Here is a 16,896-nt window from a genome sequence, read left to right as displayed (position 1 = left end):
TAATGAGGTGGTGTTAATGTAGGTTCCCATGGTCCGGTGTCCACATGTGAAAACAAACACCACTGATCTTAGGCAAATGAATGTAGAACCATGTTGTCAATGCTGCCTTAATATAGTACTAATCATTAGTGCTAACAGGTAAAAGAATTTTATTTTTTTTACAGAAGAATACACTGAAATAAATTAACTTTTTTCTGCTATAGAATCACAAGAAAACTTCAAATTGCCAGTTCAGTAACCACCCCCCTTCGTAACAACAGTAGTTTTTGCACTCTTCATTTTAACAGGCATGAAAGCAGGCTACTTAACTACAGCAGTGTTATATTTAGACTCTTCTGATGGCTTCTGGAAAAAGATTTATGCTCATTTGGCTGATGTGGTGAACTCCTACAAGAGACTTCACTGCATATATACATTTGCTTTTAGGAGTTTTCTAGGAATTCCCTTTAATAGATAATGCTTTTTTTACATATGTGCCCAGGGCATCCTTGGTAAAACAGCTCCATTGATATCAACGGTAAAAGCTAGCTGACCTTATCAGATGATAACTTAATCCTGTTGTTCATATCTTACTCTTCACTTCTTACTCTGTTCATATCTGGGCTATTCCATCTATTTTTAAGACCCATGTCAGCTTTACAACTTTGTATTCTACAAGTGGCCTCTGCCCTTGGATAACTTTTGGATACACAAAATGAGAGGCATCACAGGGGTTACCAGAACTATAATTATGTGGAGCTACTGCCTGGAACCACTTTTAACGAGTTTAAAGACAGACAAGGACCATTTTCCAGTCTGGAACACAGGCTATAATATCTCTTTATAACCTGCCTGTGGAGAGGAGCCCCAGAAGATTTTTGTCACCTTAACCTCTGCTCTCTAAACGCTATGGGCCATCTGTTATTTACAACGCATCTTTGCAGATACCTCATTCTACGAACAAAGCAGAATGGGCTCAGTTAAAAACCTTTGACTAAATGCTCAAATGAAGATTGCAATCTTCCTCTCCCATACATGCATACTTTATGAATTTCTTTTTAATTCAGAGTAGTGCCTTTTCAAATACATCAGAACATGCATTATTTTAAATGAATACCATTTTATTTAAAAGAAGAGTGTAAAACAAAAGAAAATATCCAACTTTTGATATAAAACTTTTAATCTTCCCTTAGGCTCTCCTGAAATGTAATCATTTTATTTCAAACTGAGAGGAAGAGCTGAAGTCTAAATTATATCCTGTCTAACAATTGACTTCACTATGTGGGCCCAGCACATCATCTAAAGAGGGCTTTAAAAACCACCTGCTAATAGCTGAAAACAAGGTTACGTTGGAGACTGTGATTGGGCTAACTTGGGGGATTAGGTTTAAGTATCTTAAAAAGAAAGCTATTAGAATATAATCATGAGACTACAGCTTTATTTCTCTTGCTCTGCTGCCAGTACTTTGTCTTGAGGTTCTTGCATAAAGATTCCCTTTCGTCTCTGAAAAAGCACATGAACTGAAAGAGCATTTGCCTGTAAAGAAGGGATGTCAGGGACTAAGAAATCCACCAGTTTCCCATCATTAAACTTGTTTTAACAAATTTACCCATGGTGAAGAAGGGAGGCAATACAGCTTGCTAAATAGATTTCTAAAAGTGGAATTTGTCTCGGTCATATTTGTGGCTGAATATACAGGCAGTCACGGACTGTGCAGCCCAGCGAGTCCTTACTTGCACAGCCATAGGCAGGCAGGACGACTACACCAAATGGGACCCTCAAAACATCAGTTCTCTGGAGAAATGGCCCCCAAACCATTACCAGCCTGTACATTCATCCCTTCAGACTGAAGATGCATTTCTGTAAGTGGGTGAGGTAATTTAGCATGTCTGAAATCAGAAAGCATTACCTCACAGAGATCAAGAAAATTTAGTCTTGAGGCTGGAAGAAGGATGTCTGAAACATCCCAACCTGGGACCCAGTGGAGACCTGAAGACGGCAGTCGGTCCTTCCTGGAGCTGAGCTGCAGTGGGAAGCTGAGCTCTCCCCCAGTACATCCCTGCCCCTCTGCTTCAGGCACGTTTTCTTATTCTTTTGTTGCTGCACAAATATGAGCTTACTGAATTAAAATAATTCTTCCCATGCCATATATTTCATGCTAAACTATAAATGACAAGATACTTCCTTGAGAAATTGATTATATTTACACTGAATTCTTGTAAATCAAATTAGATTATATGGGAACAATCCATAGTGGCAGTGTTGTCAACCATTAAACCATATTTTATTCTGTTGTTTAGTGCCCTCTTCACCTTTACCTAATCTGAACCATGCAATGTGTGAGTCACTGTCTTGTTCCTCTGGATTTATCAATTCCATTTTTGATCTCAGATATGCAGTGAACTATTGTAAGACCTGATTAAGTAAGATACAGAAAAGAAAGAGTGCAATTTGTATTGTCCTAGACAAGAACTGAACACTGTAATTACTAACTGAACCTTCAATAGAAGTAGCCTGGACAAAATTCTTCCCTTTGATCTGTTTTGCAAGCCTCCTAATTCAGAATCATCTCTCTTGGAAAGGAGAAAGCTGATCTGGCAACATTTTGATGCACCAACATACTGATCTTTTTTCAAAGCAAACAGACCTTAGATCCAAATTATTCATTTGTTTTGTTGTTGTTGTGTTTTTGTTGGCTGTTCCAAAATAGAATGGCTAGAGACAAGAAAAAAGATTTGGGGCCATTTTATATATTTGAAATTACAAACAAATATAAATTGAATGGTTGCAAACACATACAAGAAAAATACAAAATACTGGGAAAATAAAATTTTCATTGGCTGAAATTATGAATGGTAATAAACCATAGAAACAGACTACATTTCACACATTCCAACGTGGGATTTTTGGATATCAGTTCAACAGATGGTTATGCCTTCTTTTTCAGTCTTGTACTTCTTGACTTTTTTATTGCTATGTTTAGGTGTGCACATCAATAAGAATAAGAAAACTGTCCCGGTGGTGCTCATTGCTCCTTTTAATTTCTTATGATATGGATCTATGACCACATCCTCTCTGTAGAGCTGTTGATCTTACTGTAGCAGCTAGAGGAAGGTCTCTCTACTTTCAAGGAGGGAGACAAGGAGGAGGAAGGGTACACTCCCTTTCTCTTTTTAGGTTGGATCTTAGCCTAGTCCCTGCCTCCACACTGGGCTACAGTGTGTTCTCTGTATATACCCTACTTAGATGGCAAATGGTAATTTTTCCAGATTTAGTCATAACACAATTAAACCAGTTGTTGGAATCACAAAACTACCTTAAAATTGTACCTTCTAGTAAAATAAAAAAGTGCAATATAATAACCAGATATTTCTTATTAATATTAAACTTCATAAATGCAGAAAAGAGCCTGAAAATATTTAGGGAATTGATGTCCGAGACAAAAGCTCAAAATACACTGTGAAAGGGGAGGTCAAAAAATCCTTTTGGTCACCTATGAATTTGAAGGGCTGAATGATGTGGTAATTACCATCAATAATGCTTTTGACAGGATACCAAGTTGACTGTACACTTACATTTTCTCAATTCACTTTAACAGAGATCATTACATTCTTTTTTCACAAAATATAATTTAAAAAATGATGCTAGAAGGCTGTTGTGTGCCGAATGCAGGGTTGCTGCTCCCAGCAGAATGACAAATCATGCTGCTTGCTGGGGTTTGGCTGTGGGACGTCAGAAACCGCTCAGCATTCATATCCCAGCCAAATATCAGCACATTTCAAATCCTTTTTCTGAAATTACCATTTCAGTTTCCTTCCCATGCAAACAGGTCAGTTTTCCTCCATGTTTTCTAACTAACGTAGCATCATGGCCTCACTATGGACAGCATCACCACAACACCTGCTAATACATCAGTTTTTCTGAAAGATATTGTACCACAAATCTGTGATGCAGGCAATGGCTGTTTGTATCTCACTGCCAAAGGTTAAAAATTTGAAAGGCATTAGAATTTGGTATAACCACAAAGATGTTCTTTGCAGTGTCAAGTTTATAAAATCACATGTATAGCAAGCAGAAAGAATATACCCGATTACATTTATTTCATTCATCTGCCGGTGCAAGACTGTAGCATAACAGTGCTTTGAGCTGTCAATATCTAGAACATTAAGCAAAGAGTTATCAATTATCTCTATTTTTGAGAGTATTAACTGTTTACATTTTTATGATTTCTAGTGTTTTGTGGATTTTGGATTTTTCTTCCCCTCTAAGCTATCTTAAAATATAATTTCAATTTTGGTCCTAGATTTGGTGAATCTTGCACTTCATATAAACCTCAGGCAGTCTCTCTCTGTTTTATTGAGGAGACTGGATCCGTCCTGGATCCATCCTCTGATACACCAGAAGGTTGTGCTGCCATCCAGAGGGACCTCCACAGGCTGAAGACGTGGGCTGACAGGGACCTCATGAAGTTCAACAAGGGGAAGTGCAAAGTCCTCTCCTTGGGGAGGAACAACCCGAGGCACCAGTACACACTGGGGGCCAACTGGCTGGAAAGCAGCTTTGCAGAAAAGGACCTGGGGATCCTGGAGGACACTAAATTGAACATGAGCCAGCAATGTGGAAAAGAAGGCTAATGGTATCCTGGGCTGCATTAGATGAAATATTGCCAGCAGGTCAAGCGTGGGTAATCCTCCCCCTCTACTCAGCACTGGTGAGGCCATACCTGGAATGCTGGGTCCAGTGCTGGGTTCCTCAGTACAAGAGAGACATACTGGAAAGAGTCCAACAAAGGGCCACAAGGATGAGGAAGGGTCTGGAGCATCTCTCCTATATGGAAAGGTTGAGAGAGCTCAGACTGTTTAGCCTGGAGAAGAGAAGGCTCAGGAGGGGGATCTCATGAATGTGTTTAGTCACCAGAAGGGAGATTGTAAAGAAGATGGAGCCAGGGTCTTTTCAGTGGTGCTCAGTGACAGGGCCAGAGGCACACAGGACATTCCATCTGAACATCAAGAAACACTTTTTCTACTGTGAGGGTGACCGAGCACTGGCACAGGTTGCCCACAGAAGTTGTGGAGTCTCCATCCCTGGAGAAGTTCAAAATACAACTGGACATCGTACTGGACAACTGGCTCTAGGTTGTCTCCTCTGCTTGGGCAGGGAGGTTGGAATGGATGACCTCCAGAGGTCACTTCCAACCTCAATTATTCTGTGATTCTGTGCGATTCTGTCCCAAATCATCTACAGATCTAGACCTCAGCGTGACCTGAGTAGGATGCAGAATGAGGAAGGCTTCTTCATCACAATGGTCAAAGCCTAGATTCCTAGTTTTCAAAAGATATAGAAGCCCAATCTTGTTAGGATGTAATTTCCTGCCTACTAAGTGCCCTACACATATTTTACGTACTACTTTTTCCAAGTCCTACTGTTTGAATTTACTTATCAGTACAAAACGTGAACCATGAGATACTGTCTGTCCATCATGTACAAAGATATGAAATTAGACATAGTACTGAAAAATCACACTGGTTTGGAGCAGCACAAAATTTCAATAAGTTCAAATTCAAATGCAAGCTTTGATGCAGCTACTACAGTCTGTTGCAAAGAATCTTACCTACCTGCAACTAATTTTGACTTTAATTCTGTATAACTAAAACTGACAGAGACAAAATTTCTGCTCTGCTGAAACTGAACCCAGAAGATGTCTAAACTTTTTCCACCAGGAATGTTTGCAGGGTGACCTAGTTATAATCAGAACCCCCCAAACATTCCCCATAGAGACGCTTAGCTTATCAGGAATTACCAGAAACTCATCTGAATACACCTGTCTTGTTCATGTACCTATTTCATTAAGGTGGTAGGTTATCACAACTTCAAGGCAGTTTTTCAAATTTAAAATTTCTGTTCCTACTAAATCACCTGAAATTTTATAATTTGCATATGATACAGTAAAACTTACATATCTAAAGACTGCACAAGTCCCAAGTAATTGCACTTGCAGGTGTTATCAGAAGCAGAATTCAATATCTGAAATTGTTCTTTCCTTCCACATTAATTCTCTTCAATGCAAACAGCATGAGGTAAAGCTATAATACAGCTTTCAAGGGAAACAAAGCACGTAAAAATGTGTGTTGAGTAGATTCAGGAAAAATTAGAAACCTTATTTAGAAAAATCAATTTTTGTATGTATGTATAAACCCCGGTAAGGTCTTTGATTGTGAGAGCCAAGCCCTTACATTTTTTGCTCAGACATATTTCCTGTCAAAATTAATTAATTTTTTTTCTAAGTAGAAACTTTAAACTGATCACAATCACCTGTCTACGTAGCAAAAGCAAGCAGGTATGTAATGCATTTCTCTTCAGTGAAACACAAAATAGAAAATTTGTTCTAAGTTATAAGAAATGTGCTTTAAAATAAAGATCATCTAATTCAAAATCCAGGCATAACTGAACTGTGACAATACTTGGCATAAGTATGGACTTGGATACCTGTATTGCTCACATACGTATGTGCATTCACACATACACATAGAGAAAGAGTAGAGTGGAAATGTACTCAGGTGGAGAATTTCTCAGAAATCTCATTCTTTTCCCTGCTGACTGCATGGATCTACAGGTAGATCCAGATGGAGAACGCAGATCTGAGGGCATTTACAAGAGGACCGAGAGAAGGAGCTTATAGTGGTCATACTTGAAAGCACACACAAAGAGAAATGTTTTCAAAGCAGGATTACGTTTGCATTGCTGAAACTGGAATGGACTCCTCACCAAAAAAGGAAATTAAACTTCCAGAAAACGGTCTCCTTCTTAACACTATACTTTCTCCTTTTCATTTCCACTTCAGCAGCCAGCAGGGAATCGTTAGGCCACTGGTTGCTATCACACTAGAGTGAATTCTATGCTATTTCACACATTTGTAAAGCAACTGTAAGCCTAACCAAGACTTCAGAATAAATGTCAGCAGCATGACATTTTGGCCAGAGGAATCCTTCGCCTCTTTTTTCCTTCTTTATTAATATTCTGATAAAGCAGGGGGAAAAGGATGCACAGAAATGAGGTACATTATATCAATAGCAATCATTTATTAACAATGATTACCATCATTTTAGTGCCCTGCAGGATATATGACCAAGCTTACTGGCTCACATCATTATCATTTGATGGCTCCCCTGTCCAGCCATGCATGCTTCTACCAGCAAGCCAAATGGCTCGGGGACTGTGACACTCAGCTCCTACCTGATGTTCTGCATCTTTGAGGGTTTTTCACAAAAGTGAGGCTGGGACACAAATGTTAAAGTCAAAATTTAAGTCTCACTGTAAGAGATAATGATCTCGCTGTAAAAGATAATGTTGTCTTTTGTAATTGATAGTTGTCTTTTATAATTATGGAGAGTATCCAAGTCATGACCAAGCACTTGGGAGATCTTCCGTTAGAAGGGACCATAAAACTGCAATATTTATTATCCTGCTCAGTTTAGTGGCCTGTGTAAACAAAATCTGCAGTGTCAGCTCGTGTGTTTATGTATGGCTAGAAGTGTTTCCTCACAGGCCTGTCCTTTCACAGCATTGGGCCATTTAAGACATGTCTTGACTGTCATTTACAGCAATTGTGACTACTCTGTGCAACTGAATATGGTGCAGAGACAAGCGACTTTTAGCAGGGACCATGCAAGTGATGAAACTCAGAGCAGAGGAGAGTGCTAATCATTCTGCTTGGAAGGCCTTAAAATGAGGCAAGGAATTTTTGCATGTATGGGACATACAAGCACATCCATAAATGCCACAGCAGTCCAAATTTTCTGAAGAAAATGATATTTTCTTGCTCCAAGTTTTAATGGATTTTTATACCAAACTTTTTCAGCTAACATAAGGAAGAGCAGGAATTGGCCTATAAAAGATCTTGATTTTAGAAGTAAAACAGAATACGTATAAGCTGGAGTAGCAGCAGAAGGAGCTGCTACACTTAATTCTCCACCTTAAATTTCACTTAGGACAAGTAACCCAAATACAATTATTCCAATGAAAACAATGTCTTGGTCATCGACCAGTGTTAAAACTCATTTACATTCTTCTAACTAATCAGATTTTTTCATTCTAATATAAAAAAGAGAAAGAAAAAAAACCACATTAAGATCTTGCAATGTAAAACACAATTAATCCTGAAAGGAATCTACCAGATGTATCATTCAAGGAGTATTGGCTGATGCAAATCTCCCCAGCTTTAACATTGGATTTTGGGCCCCGTTTCAGGCAATTCTGCCCTGAAGATAAAAGAAGCTACAGATTTTACATCATTTTTAGACTGCTAAGGGGAATACCCACTCCAACTGGTTGTTTTGCCCACTTTCTTATGTCCATATGTGGAATTCAAGTTGCCATGGGAGATGTGAAAAGGGAGAAGGAGCCTCTGCTGCAACAAGAGGAAACGTATATGTAGTGAGGGTTGGACTGAGGTCAGATACGGGCCTGGTGAGTTACCAAATTGAAAAATGCGTTACAGTGCCGGGAGAGTTGCCAGCACTGTTTGTCCCAGATGTAGGCTAGTCACAGGGAAATTAAAAATCTGAAGACCCGTAAAGTCTCCCTCCCTCCACTTAATATTTTGATCCTGCAGCACTTTGGAGGACTAATTTGCAAAAATGGGGAGTCTGTCTCCTTTTTTTTCCTAACTTGAAGAAAGACGTGTGGACAGGACAATACATGTTACACTTCAAATTTTTATTGATACTTCAAGGAAATTAATTTTTAACTTTAAAAAGTTACACATCATTCCTACAATTCCTCAGGTCTGTCTGTAATAAATTACAGTCTAAATACCAGTATGTTTTTCAGATGGTCAGATTCTCCCTGTAAAAATACTGTGTTCAATGTGAGAACACCATTCTGCGCTTTCGGCATCTCCATCTGTGTGTGACAACTCTTTTGGAGCAAACAGAAAGCCAAAACTTGCACTGCAGAAACTTGTGAGGAGAGTCTGGCTCTGTCTTCCTAGTTTTGCTGAATCAAAAGGCAAAGGCCAACAATTCTAGCAAGCTGGATCTCTTTGACAGGGAAGTTAAAACAAGTGTTTTTTTCACAGAAAATCAATAAAAAAGTCCTTACCTTCTACTCTGCTTTCTTGCACTCAGTATCCACTTAATTTTTCTGACAATAGTGTATGTAAGCTAGAACGTATATATATAAAGGAAACACACATCAGAAAGTCTAGACAAAGCTAATCTTAGAAATAACATCCATGTCTTTTGAAGGAGATTACCATGCTTTCTTTTCTCGATAAACCCTTTTTCCTCTTCCAAGTTTCTCTCAAAATTAGATGTATTTCCGCCAAAGCCTAGTTAACCCTTCCAGTTCACACATCTCAGCCCATGCCATCAACCTCATTTTCATAATGTCCTTCATCTCCTACCAGTCTCTAGCCCATCAACTAAAACAAAACACAACCAAAGCATGCAACCTTTGCCAGCTGTTAGGTGTAACTGCCTACTCTGTGGCTGGTAGTTACTGACCCTTGTCATGATATTTTGGTATTAAACTTTGGAAAACTGAACTTTATAAGGTGAGGGGTTTTAGCAAACAAAGACCAACTTCCCTCCAGCACTCCTGTGGGATTGCTTTAGCAGCTTGGTGCCTATTGCTGCTCCTACGCTATAGCCAAGCTTCAATGCCAGGTAATGGCAAGTCTGGCAGGAGGTTTGGTTCAACCACAATCAGTTGCTCCTGCTGGCACTTCAGATCCTGAGAAAAACTATGGAGCAGTAGCAAGGAATATCATTCAGGTCATAGGGAAATCATGCACTGGGGAGGAGGAAGGAGTTTTCAACAGTGAGGAGGCAAAGTGGGATCCAACACTCGTCTTGCAATAGTTCTGCTCACCGTAAGGCAAGAAAGCCTCCCTACTCTGTTGCAGAATTTTGCAAGTGATTTGGCTGAAAGCCCCAGAGGCAGAGATATATAGCTGTTAGAATACTTGGGGTTTAGCTTCATACTGTTGTGCACTAAAATGTAGAATGATAGTTTTTATGATTCATTAAATATCTATCTGGGAAGTCACTCAATCATTTGGGCTAAAACAGAAATCCCATCACAGAAGAACAGCTGCAATATTTCAATAAAATTGTAAACATTGAGGTTTTAGTGAAATGAAAAGGACAGAACAAGAACACAATATGCCATGTAATATCAAATTTGATGTCAGGCACCACTTTCTGTATGGCTTTTACAGCAACGCTTCCATTAACAAATTAAATAAGAGGCCCGTGGCATTTTGGCAGGAAAAGGATGAGTTTATTGCCCTTTTTTTTGTCTACTAGTGACACTAAAGACATATGTCATACAACATCTCCTATAACAGAGATTCCCATGTGAGGTTGCCGTGAGCTGGTAAGCCTACGTGGATCAGTACAGTGCTATGATACTAGTTTGGATCCCAGAAGAAACAAAGACTTGTCAACCTCATGCTGGTCAAATATGCCTCTTCTCTTACAGCACCCGCAGCTAACAGTCCCGGGGTCCACTGGCGAGTCCCAGAGCCTTCCCACCATTGCCTCTGGTTCTGCTGCAGTTTGGCTGGTGCTAACACAGGTGACCGCACAGGGATCTGACTGTACAGGGCTATTTCCTCAAAAGATATTAGCACCACAAGTTTCTGTAATCAGTGAATTTTCTAATTAGACAGCTGTCTAAAAAGAAAGATATATTAGGTGACTGAAATCTAATTCAATTTAAAGTTGTCAGCTACAAGGGATGGGTTCTCAGAAGGAAATAAGGTCTGTATTTCACAGTACACAAACACTGCCATAACAGTCCGGTTTATTAACACCCTGGCCTAGTTCTTAGCTTTGTCTGTGTTGTGGTTTAACCCCAACCGGCAACTAAAACTACACCCCACACAGCCGCTCGCTCACTTGCTTGAAAATTACACAAAAAATTTATCATCCTCTATCATAATTTTAGAGGCACGTAGGCTGTATTTATGAGTCTAATGGCTGCATATGCACAATAGCTAAGTATGAATAATGATGGCCCCTCTTTTCTGTTTCAAATGGCAGAAAATCATTAGCTGATGGCTTTGAACAGAGTCCAATATGTCAGGGGATCTCAGGCAGGGTAAGAGTTAGAAAGTAGAGAAAAACACAACCACTACATGCATAACTATAACAGATCTAGAACTGTGGAACAAAATGCCTTCTTACCACAAAACACTGAATTTCTAAAATCGAAACATTCTGTGGTACTACATGAAGTGAATGAATTCTTTTCTGTAGTGAAAAGAAAGATAGAAAATGATATGCCACTTGAAACTAAAATGAAATAATACAGGTTTCTTCTAACTAGTTTTAACTATGTTACAGATTGGATGCACTAGAACTTAGGGGTTTGTTATTCTGCCATCAGATCACACACACTTCCCAGGACTGAGGATCTGCATTTTAGTGATTCTTGTCAAATTTTTATGTCATGTTGTTGTGGTTTCACCCGGCCGGCAGCTAAAACAACCGCACAGCTGTTCGCTCATACCCACCCCCCCAGTGGGATGGGGGAGAGAATTGAAAAGGAAAAAAACCATAAAACTTGAAGGTTGAGATAAAGACAGTTTAATAGGACAGCAAAGGAAGATGATGATGATAATAATAATAGTGATAATAATAATAGTAATAATAATAATAATAAAAAACAAAAGAAGCGATGAACAGCAGAATTTCTTGCCACCCAAAGCTGATGCTCAGCAATTTCCTGAGTCGAACCGCCTCCCGGCCAACCCCCTAGTTATATATGAGCATGATGTCATATGGTATGGAATATCCCTTTGGCCAGTTTGGGTCAGCTGTCCTGGCTGTGTCCCCTCACAGCTTCTTGTGCATCCCCCACCTTCTCGTTGGCAGGGCAGTGTGAGAAGCTGAAAAGCCCTTGACTGCTTGGCAACAACTAAAATATCAGTGTGTTATGAACATTATTCTCATCCTAACACAGTGCTATACCAGCTGCTAGAAAGAAAATTAAATCTATCCCAGCTGAAACCAGGGCACGTGTTGGTAAAATGTGTCTTTGTTCCTCTAACAGTTATTCCTTTAGCACAGACAACAGAGGTTGCAAAAGAAATCAAATTGTGCACGATATAAATGTTTTTGCCAGTGCACAGGACATCCCTGTGGTTGCACCAGCTCATTCTTTTACCAGCTTTATTCATTTAATTTCCTACAAAGGGAAGGAAGACAAAAAGTACTGCAGGTAGATATTTAGGACAAGGCTGCTCCGACCACATGCAGGAGCTACATAGCCACACAGCACCGAGCTCCTGGCTCTTCAGCCCTAGGAACATGTTGGGAGGAGACACATACACTGTGATCCCCTGGGTGGATGGGATCATCTCCTGTTTCTAATCCTTTGCTTCCCCAAAACAGGAATGCATGTCCGCCTCTGAAAAAGATCATGCCTATGGGCTTTGGTGTCTGCAGAAGGTGCCAAAGATACAGGTCTCTCTGCTCACCGGTAGCAATGGATGGGGAAAGGACTGAGTTCCCAGAGGCAACTTAATCACAAGGATCTTGAGAATCCAACCTGTTTCACTGCACTGAAAGTAGCGAAAACTGCACCAAGCTTGGGGTGCCACCTACCCGATTTCCAGCCAACACAGTCACTTTTTGTTACGGATTTCCTGGTTGCCAGCAGAACAATGATTTATGAACAGCAGGCATTTTTTTGATGTGGCAATTATTTTCATTTTCAAAACTGGCAATTCTACAACAACCTAATAGGCGAGCATGAGGAGGAAAGTCTGTGAGCTTCACTTAGTGGAGCTTTGTTTAGTCTGTTGGCTGCCTCTTCTGGCTCACGGCCTTTAGTTAACTAAGTTACACATTACCTTTCACACTCCTGTCCCAGAGAAATGCTATGTCAATATCCCAACCTTCCACTGCTAAGACACAAGACCAGCTAAACTGTGTGAGACCAAAGGTCTACCTAGCGCACTGCCAGTGCTGGTGATAGTAATTGGCAGCTAAAAATAAGAAAAGGGTAAATACAAACAATACTTGTCCCAGGATACCCACCTTGATTTCTGTAATCTTTGGGCTAGAAACCTTCTGAGCTGAAGGTTGCATTCAAATGAACGTCTGTAATAGCATCTTCCTTCCTGTTTTTCTTCCATTAGTTCACCAAATCACTGAAATATACGTACTTTTGTCACCCAAAAATAGTTTATTTTGCTTCTTTAAAGGAATTTGGTGCTCCTGAATTCCTGCATTATATTCTGTGAGTAGTGATAATCATGAATAGTGGCCAGAGACAGTGAGCAATTATTTCCTGTTTAGCTCGTCCATGTTATTGGTGATTTTATTTATTATTTCCCTCTTGAATTGCCACTTTTCCTAGCTAAAATATTTTAATCTCATTGCTCTACTGTATCCCTTTGGAGATGGGGTGGCCAGAATCACACACACTATTCCACTGGCAGACTTGCACTCACCAAGGGCTTAGTGAACTAATTGCCGCTTGCTGCTTTGCTGTCTTCCTTTCCCAATGATTGATAACACTCTGCTCACTATTCATCCCGCTGCTGACTGCTGGGATGTTCCAAGAGATCTACCCACATTCTCACCGCAATCCCTCTGCTGAGAAACAGCAGCCACTCACCACAGTGTGATGGGCATATTTAAGGTTTTTCCTTATGTGTGTTACTTTCCTTGAAACTGGATTTCATCTGTCATTTTATCACCCAGCGACATAGTGCTGTGAGTGGTTTCTCTAACTTGTCAGTGCATCAGCAAACTTTGGCACCTTCAGATTCCAGCCCCCTTTCCGCACTAACAATGATTCTGTTGAACAGCACAGGCATCAACATCAATCCTCACAGAATCTCCCTAGTAATTACTTCCCACTGTAAACATCAATCCTTTATTTTTATCCTTTCTTTCCTACCTTTGTTGTTTTTTTTATTTCTGCCTGAAAATAATTTCACTTTTTATATATACATACATGTTATATAAATTATAATTGATAAGTTGTACATCCGAAATCATGACAATTGGTAGTTTGGCTGTTTCTTATTGTAGTTAAAACTTAGGTGAAAATTGTCTGACCTTGGTGATATGACACTATTTGTTTTATTGATTTATTCTGAAATCTCTTCTACTACCACCTCAGTAACACCAAAAGTTTTCGAGGCTCAATGATTACTCCACCACAGAGATGATCAACACACAGACTCATTTGGCTTTGTGTTGTCACTCATTTTTCTGAGTTCCTCTTTTTTATTAGATCAAATGCTCGCTGAAAGAATACCTGTCTAATGTGTTTTTATTAATAGTTTTTATGTCTTTTGCACATTATTCCTCTGAATTTATTTAAGTCTGGCGTATGATTTTGCACTAAAATTGCAAGAATTTATATTCCTTTTAATTTTCTATATGCATACAGGACTCTGCTTTTTGAAGCATGGCTTTATTACTTTTAATAGCCTCACCTCTTTCACTGTCTTGTTTAATTATGGCACAGTTTGGGATGTTTTCACGTGGGGAGAAGGGCAAGGGGAAAGAGGCAATCTTTCAAAAATACTTTTTGACATACAGTTTGAGGTTTTAATATGTTGTGTTTAAACAGTTTGTATTCCATCTACAAACAGTGTCAGTCAACATAATTAGAGGAGCTTACTGGGCAATTCACCAAATCGCAGCTACATGGATCATTTCAATCTTCAGATTAAAGTCATGTCACTCAGATACTATGTTTGGCCTCAGTCTTCAAAGACTCTGTTCCTAGAATAGGACTCTAGAGTCCCCAGAATACTTATCTTTGTCTCCTTGAATCCAAACTTCCTTTAAGATAAACTGACAGTCCTTTACAGATCTACTCTGTCACTCTAATAATTTTTTTACCTTGGCATTTTCCTTCCAGAAAGTTTTTAGCATGCCTACTAACATGCCATATCAATATGTTTGTTTACAGTTACACATGCCATTTATTCTATCCTATTTTAGCCTTATACCTTAATTTTATTCTAAATTATTATGTTTATAACCTCTGCCTGTCTATGACTGTATTTTTAAGAGTATTCATTGCAATTTTTATACATACATTTTACCAATTTCTGGTTTTTTTCCTAAGATAGAATTCATCCCCATCTGTGTCCCTTCTCCACCATTTCTCCCCCACTCCAATTTTCCTGATCCTTAGTTTTAATTGCAAAATAAATACAACTTTCTAATTTGGTGTATATGGAACACTTGTATAGGCTTCATCTATGCCTTAAAAAGCTAGTTAGAAACTGAAAATTTAAAAAATTGTTCTGATCAAATAAGAATAATAGTTTACTTCCACGCTGCCCTTCATTTCCCGGTGAAGTCAATAAGCTTATACATATAAATGTAAATATAAAATGAAAGCTAAAGTTGCAAAAATGTTAAAAGTAAGTGAATCTTAATGCCCTAGTGCAAAGTCTAGCCTTAAAGGTAAAACACTAGTTTTCAGTTATTTGCCTGAATTCCCCACTAACACATGGAATAAATCATACAGAATCGCTAACAAGCATTTCTCACATCCTTAGCATTCAATTTCCAAGCTAATTTGGCTAAATGTTTGTTTGGGTTTTTTTTCCTCTAGAGTGACAACTAACTGGTTTGAACCAGCCTTAAGCAGTTCTTTTGTAATTATTTAAAAAGGCTGTACCTCTATTAAGTAAAAAAAAAAAAAAAACCAAACAAACCAAACCAAAACCACCAAAAACCACCAAACAAACAAAAAACAAAAAACAAACAAACAAAAAAACCCCTGTTAGCTAGGAAATAATTAAGTGCATATTCTTCATCTACAAGTTAAAGTTTATTTTTTATTATAATGGAATTCTATAAGTAGGGAGAGGAGAGGATGAGGAATTCCTGCGATTTCTTCTTTTAGGTTGGAAGCACTATTATACTATGCCAAACTATAATTGCTCCTTCAAATATAAAAAAATTATACAAGAGTAAATGAGTAAGCCAATTCCTCTATTAAAGGGTGCATGAGGATGTTAACCCTACAACCCCAACTCCTGCAAATGGCATTATAAGTTTTTCCCTAACATTTCATTCATGGGAAAGCTCCCAGTAAATAATGTTTGAGTATTAAATTGTTAAAAGCATTCCATTAATCAGAAGCTGTGAAGTCAGTGGGGTGGCTGTTGCAGAGTTTAGTCTCCTCAGAGTGGTGAATTGAATAGTCAACAAAAAAGAGAGGAGCTGGATGTAAGTGGAAGATGCAGCACTGCAAAATGTAATGCATTTTTAAAAATGCATTAGGTAGAAGGCAGAAACAAAGAAAACAAAACCACAAGCACTTGTCAAAGAAGATAAAAACTTTTCATACTCTTTTTAGATGGGATGCACATCAATAGCACCTGAAGATACCCTCAAGAGACACTTTTTAAGGTTAAATGCAACCACTTGTGCTGAGATGCCCATGTTACTTATGGCTGAATAAAGTTCCTATAACTCATATTGCTTGGCTCTGAGTGGGATCGAAGGCTCAACACACTTAAACGTCAACTAAAGCAGACAGACTGTAGAACGAAGCAATCAAAAGCCCACAGTAGCTGAAGGTCTCTGAAAATATGGTGGCAGTAGAGAAGGTTTAAACAGCAGTTCACAATTCATCTGTAAAAAGTGGAGTCAACAAAATTAGTATCAGCTGGGAAGCAGCCATAAATATCCTTTTGGCAATATGGGGTTCCTCAGCATTCAATCTAATTGGGTACAGATAACAATGATAAAACTGTCTTGCAGATGTTTCAGAAGTGAACTTGTAAAAATGTGACATAGACACCATGAGGATCTGAAGGGTGGGAAACATGATTTGAAGCATATCTCTCTTTCAATCACTGTAGCCTTTTTAACCTCTCCAGTTACAACAGCACAGGTAAAATTATGCATTACAACCAGAAGCCAAAAA

General features: G+C 38.9%; 1 protein-coding gene across 1 annotated transcript in view; it reads right to left on the bottom strand.

The window, feature by feature from the left end:
- Positions 1-16,896, bottom strand: part of ATP6AP1 (ATPase H+ transporting accessory protein 1) — a 54,615-nt gene that overhangs the window by 13,880 nt on the left and 23,839 nt on the right. The window lies entirely within an intron of this gene.

This window comes from Balearica regulorum, chromosome 1, assembly GCF_011004875.1.
Source record: "Balearica regulorum gibbericeps isolate bBalReg1 chromosome 1, bBalReg1.pri, whole genome shotgun sequence".
NCBI lineage: Eukaryota > Metazoa > Chordata > Aves > Gruiformes > Gruidae > Balearica > Balearica regulorum.
This window is presented reverse-complemented; position numbering and strand designations above follow the sequence as displayed.